The sequence below is a fragment of the Heptranchias perlo genome, unplaced genomic scaffold (assembly GCF_035084215.1).
Source record: "Heptranchias perlo isolate sHepPer1 unplaced genomic scaffold, sHepPer1.hap1 HAP1_SCAFFOLD_127, whole genome shotgun sequence".
NCBI lineage: Eukaryota > Metazoa > Chordata > Chondrichthyes > Hexanchiformes > Hexanchidae > Heptranchias > Heptranchias perlo.
In genome coordinates, this window is record NW_027138505.1 from 968,689 (window position 1) to 975,415 (window position 6,727).

Sequence of the window (6,727 nt, forward strand, 5' to 3'; positions counted from 1 at the left end):
GCTCGCTGAAATATGTTCATTTGCTGAAAATCAACAAAACCACGAAAAGTTCTTGTATTTGAAGATAAAATCTTTTTGCTTTGAAGAAGAAAGATCCAGCTGAGTGAAATAAGTTCATTAGATGAAAATCAACAAAAATTGACAAGAACCACGAAAAGTTCTTGTATTTTAAGATAAAATCTGACGCTATTAAAGAAAAAACTTCCAGCTCGCTGAAATATGTTCATTTGCTGAAAATCAACAAAAGCACGAAAAGTTCTTGTATTTGAAGATAAAATCTTTTTGCTTTGAAGAAGAAAGATCTAGGTGACTGAAATAAGTTCATTGGATGAAAACCAACAAAAATTGACAAGAACCACGAAATGTTCTTGTATTTTAAGATAAAATCTTGCGCTATGAAAGAAAAAACTTCTTGCTCGCTGAAATATGTGCATTTGCTGAAAACCAACAAAACCACGTAAAGTTCTTGTGTTTGAAGATAAAATCTTTTTGCTTTGAAGAAGAAAGATCCAGCTGACTGAAATAAGTTCATTAGATGAAAACCAAAAAAATTGACAAGAATCACGAAAATTTCTTGTATTTTAAGATAAAATCTGACGATATTAAAGAAAAAACTTCTCCCTCGCTGAACTTTGTACATTTGCTGAAAATCAACAAAACCACGAAAAGTTCTTGTATTTGAAGATAAAATCTTTTTGCTTTGAAGAAGAAAGATCCAGCTGACTGAAATACGTTCATTCGATGAAAACCTACAAAATTTGACAAGAACCACGAAAAGTTCTTGTATTTTAGGATAAAATCTGACGCTATTAAAGAAAAAACTTCTCGCTCGCTGAAATATGCTCATTTGCTGAAAATCAACAAAACCACGAAAAGTTCTTGTATTTGAAGATAAAATCTTTTTGCTTTGAAGAAGAAAGATCCAGCTGAGTGAAATAAGTTCATTAGATGAAAATCAACAAAAATTGACAAGAACCACGAAAAGTTCTTGTATTTTAAGATAAAATCTTGCGCGATTAAAGAAAAAACTTCTAGCTCGCTGAAATATGTTCATTTGCTGAAAACCAACAAAACCACGTAAAGTTCTTGTATTTGAAGATAAAATCTTTTTGCTTTGAAGAAGAAGGATTTCGGTGACTGAAATAAGTTCATTGGATGAAAACCAACAAAAATTGACAAGAAGCACGAAAAGTTCTTGTATTTTAAGATAAAATCTTGCGGTATTAAAGAAACAACTTCTAGCTCGCTGAAATATGTTCATTTGCTGAAAATCAACAAAAACACGAAAAGTTCTTGTATTTGAAGATAAAATCTTTTTGCTTTGAAGAAGAAAGATCTGGCTGACTGAAATAAGTTCATTGGATGAAAAGCAACAAAATTTGACAAGAACCACGAAAAGTTCTTGTATTTTAGGATAAAATCTGACGCTATTAAAGAAAAAACTTCTCGCTCGCTGAAATATGTTCATTTGCTGAAAATCAACAAAACCACGAAAAGTTCTTGTATTTGAAGATAAAATCTTTTTGCTTTGAAGAAGAAAGATCCAGCTGAGTGAAATAAGTTCATTAGATGAAAATCAACAAAAATTGACAAGAACCACGAAAAGTTCTTGTATTTTAAGATAAAATCTAACGCTATTAAAGAAAAAAATTCCAGCTCGCTGAAATATGGTCATTTGCTGAAAATCAACAAAACCACGTAAAGTTCTTGTATTTGAAGATAAAATCTTTTTGCTTTGAAGAAGAAAGATCCAGCTTACTGAAATCAGTTCATTGGATGAAAACCAACAAAAATTGACAGGAACCACGAAAAGTTCTTGTATTTTAAGATAAAATCTGACGCTATTAAAGAAAAAACTTCAAGCTCGCTGAAATATGTTCATTTGCTGAAAATCAACAAAACCACGAAAAGTTCTTGTATTTGAAGATACAATCTTTTTGCTTTGAAGAAGAAAGATCCAGCTGAGTGAAATAAGTTCATCAGATGAAAATCAACAAAAATTGACAAGAACCACGAAAAGTTCTTGTATTTTAAGATAAAATCTGACGCTATTAAAGAAAAAACTTCTCCCTCGCTGAAATATGTTCATTTGCTGAAAATCAACAAAACCACGAAATGTTCTTGTATTTGAAGATAAAATCTTTTTGCTTTGAAGAAGAAAGATCTCGCTGACTGAAATACGTTCATTAGATGAAAACCTACAAAATTTGACAAGAACCACGAAAAGTTCTTGTATTTTAGGATAAAATCTGACGCTATTAAAGAAAAAACTGCTCGCTCGCTGAAATATGTTCATTTGCTGAAAATCAACAAAACCACGAAAAGTTCTTGTATTTGAAGATAAAATCTTTTTGCTTTGAAGAAGAAAGATCCAGCTGAGTGAAATAAGTTGATGAGATGAAAATCAACAAAAATTGACAAGAACCACGAAACGTTCTTGTATTTTAAGATAAAATCTGACGCTATCAAAGAAAAAACTTCCAGCTCGCTGAAATATGGTCATTTGCTGAAAATCAACAAAACCACGAAAATTTCTTGTATTTTAAGATAAAATCTGACGATATTAAAGAAAAAACTTCTCCCTCGCTGAAATTTGTACATTTGCTGAAAATCAACAAAACCACGAAAAGTTCTTGTATTTGAAGATAAAATCTTTTTGCTTTGAAGAAGAAAGATCGAGCTGACTGAAATACGTTCATTAGATGAAAACCTACAAAATTTGACAAGAACCACGAAAAGTTCTTGTATTTTAGGATAAAATCTGACGCTATTAAAGAAAAAACTTCTCGCTCGCTGAAATATGTTCATTTGCTGAAAATCAACAAAACCACGAAAAGTTCTTGTATTTGAAGATAAAATATTTTTGCTTTGAAGAAGAAAGATCGAGCTGACTGAAATACGTTCATTAGATGAAAACCTACAAAATTTGACAAGAACCACGAAAAGTTCTTGTATTTTAGGATAAAATCTGACGCTATTAAAGAAACAACTTCTAGCTCGCTGAAATATGGTCATTTGCTGAAAATCAACAAAACCACGAAAAGTTATTGTATTTGAAGATAAAATCTTTTTGCTTTGAAGAAGAAAGATCCAGCTGACTGAAATAAGTTCATTGGATGAAAATCAACAAAAATTGACAAGAACCACGAAAAGTTCTTGTATTTTAAGATAAAATCTAACGCTATTAAAGAAAAAAATTCCAGCTCGCTGAAATATGGTCATTTGCTGAAAATCAACAAAACCACGTAAAGTTCTTGTATTTGAAGATAAAATCTTTTTGCTTTGAAGAAGAAAGATCCAGCTTACTGAAATCAGTTCATTGGATGAAAACCAACAAAAATTGACAGGAACCACGAAAAGTTCTTGTATTTTAAGATAAAATCTGACGCTATTAAAGAAAAAACTTCAAGCTCGCTGAAATATGTTCATTTGCTGAAAATCAACAAAACCACGAAAAGTTCTTGTATTTGAAGATACAATCTTTTTGCTTTGAAGAAGAAAGATCCAGCTGAGTGAAATAAGTTCATTAGATGAAAATCAACAAAAATTGACAAGAACCACGAAAAGTTCTTGTATTTTAAGATAAAATCTGACGCTATTAAAGAAAAAACTTCTCCCTCGCTGAAATATGTTCATTTGCTGAAAATCAACAAAACCACGAAATGTTCTTGTATTTGAAGATAAAATCTTTTTGCTTTGAAGAAGAAAGATCTGGCTGACTGAAATACGTTCATTAGATGAAAACCTACAAAATTTGACAAGAACCACGAAAAGTTCTTGTATTTTAGGATAAAATCTGACGCTATTAAAGAAAAAACTTCTCGCTCGCTGAAATATGTTCATTTGCTGAAAATCAACAAAACCACGAAAAGTTCTTGTATTTGAAGATAAAATCTTTTTGCTTTGAAGAAGAAAGATCCAGCTGAGTGAAATAAGTTGATGAGATGAAAATCAACAAAAATTGACAAGAACCACGAAACGTTCTTGTATTTTAAGATAAAATCTTGCGCTATTAAAGAAAAAACTTCCAGCTCGCTGAAATATGGTCATTTGCTGAAAATCAACAAAACCACGAAAAGTTCTTGTATTTGAAGATAAAATCTTTTTGCTTTGAAGAAGAAGGATTTCGGTGACTGAAATAAGTTCATTGGATGAAAACCAACAAAAATTGACAAGAAGCACGAAAAGTTCTTGTATTTTAAGATAAAATCTTGCAGTATTAAAGAAACAACTTCTAGCTCGCTGAAATATGTTCATTTGCTGAAAATCAACAAAACCACGAAAAGTTCTTGTATTTTAGGATAAAATCTGACGCTATTAAAGAAAAAACTTCTCGCTCGCTGAAATATGTTCATTTGCTGAAAATCAACAAAACCACGAAAAGTTCTTGTATTTGAAGATAAAATCTTTTTGCTTTGAAGAAGAAAGATCCAGCTGAGTGAAATAAGTTCATTAGATGAAAATCAACAAAAATTGACAAGAACCACGAAAAGTTCTTGTATTTTAAGATAAAATCTGACGCTATTAAAGAAAAAACTTCCAGCTCGCTGAAATATGGTCATTTGCTGAAAATCAACAAAACCACGAAAAGTTCTTGTATTTGAAGATAAAATCTTTTTGCTTTGAAGAAGAAAGATCCAGCTGAGTGAAATAAGTTGATGAGATGAAAATCAACAAAAATTGACAAGAACCACGAAACGTTCTTGTATTTTAAGATAAAATCTGACGCTATTAAAGAAAAAACTTCCAGCTCGCTGAAATATGGTCATTTGCTGAAATTCAACAAAACCACGAAAATTTCTTGTATTTTAAGATGAAATCTGACGATATTAAAGAAAAAACTTCTCCCTCGCTGAAATTTGTACATTTCCTGAAAATCAACAAAACCACGAAAAGTTCTTGTATTTGAAGATAAAATCTTTTTGCTTTGAAGAAGAAAGATCGAGCTGACTGAAATCCGTTCATTAGATGAAAACCTACAAAATTTGACAAGAACCACGAAAAGTTCTTGTATTTTAGGATAAAATCTGACGCTATTAAAGAAAAAACTTCTCGCTCGCTGAAATATGTTCATTTGCTGAAAATCAACAAAACCACGAAAAGTTCTTGTATTTGAAGATAAAATATTTTTGCTTTGAAGAAGAAAGATCGAGCTGACTGAAATACGTTCATTAGATGAAAACCTACAAAATTTGACAAGAACCACGAAAAGTTCTTGTATTTTAGGATAAAATCTGACGCTATTAAAGAAACAACTTCTAGCTCGCTGAAATATGGTCATTTGCTGAAAATCAACAAAACCACGAAAAGTTATTGTATTTGAAGATAAAATCTTTTTGCTTTGAAGAAGAAAGATCCAGCTGACTGAAATAAGTTCATTGGATGAAAATCAACAAAAATTGACAAGAACCACGAAAAGTTCTTGTATTTTAAGATAAAATCTAACGCTATTAAAGAAAAAAATTCCAGCTCGCTGAAATATGGTCATTTGCTGAAAATCAACAAAACCACGTAAAGTTCTTGTATTTGAAGATAAAATCTTTTTGCTTTGAAGAAGAAAGATCCAGCTTACTGAAATCAGTTCATTGGATGAAAACCAACAAAAATTGACAGGAACCACGAAAAGTTCTTGTATTTTAAGATAAAATCTGACGCTATTAAAGAAAAAACTTCAAGCTCGCTGAAATATGTTCATTTGCTGAAAATCAACAAAACCACGAAAAGTTCTTGTATTTGAAGATACAATCTTTTTGCTTTGAAGAAGAAAGATCCAGCTGAGTGAAATAAGTTAATGAGATGAAAATCAACAAAAATTGACAAGAACCACGAAAAGTTCTTGTATTTTAAGATAAAATCTGACGCTATTAAAGAAAAAACTTCTCCCTCGCTGAAATATGTTCATTTGCTGAAAATCAACAAAACCACGAAATGTTCTTGTATTTGAAGATAAAATCTTTTTGCTTTGAAGAAGAAAGATCTCGCTGACTGAAATACGTTCATTAGATGAAAACCTACAAAATTTGACAAGAACCACGAAAAGTTCTTGTATTTTAGGATAAAATCTGACGCTATTAAAGAAAAAACTTCTCGCTCGCTGAAATATGTTCATTTGCTGAAAATCAACAAAACCACGAAAAGTTCTTGTATTTGAAGATAAAATCTTTTTGCTTTGAAGAAGAAAGATCCAGCTGAGTGAAATCAGTTGATGAGATGAAAATCAACAAAAATTGACAAGAACCACGAAACGTTCTTGTATTTTAAGATAAAATCTGACGCTATTAAAGAAAAAACTTCCAGCTCGCTGAAATATGGTCACTTGCTGAAAATCAACAAAACCACGAAAAGTTCTTGTATTTGAAGATAAAATCTTTTTGCTTTGAAGAAGAAGGATTTCGGTGACTGAAATAAGTTCATTGGATGAAAACCAACAAAAATTGACAAGAAGCACGAAAAGTTCTTGTATTTTAAGATAAAATCTTGCAGTATTAAAGAAACAACTTCTAGCTCGCTGAAATATGTTCATTTGCTGAAAATCAACAAAAACACGAAAAGTTCTTGTATTTGAAGATAAAATCTTTTTGCTTTGAAGAAGAAAGATCTGGCTGACTGAAATAAGTTCATTGGATGAAAACCAACAAAATTTGACAAGAACCACGAAAAGTTCTTGTATTTTAAGATAAAATCTGACGCTATTAAAGAAAAAACTTCCAGCTCGCTGAAATATGGT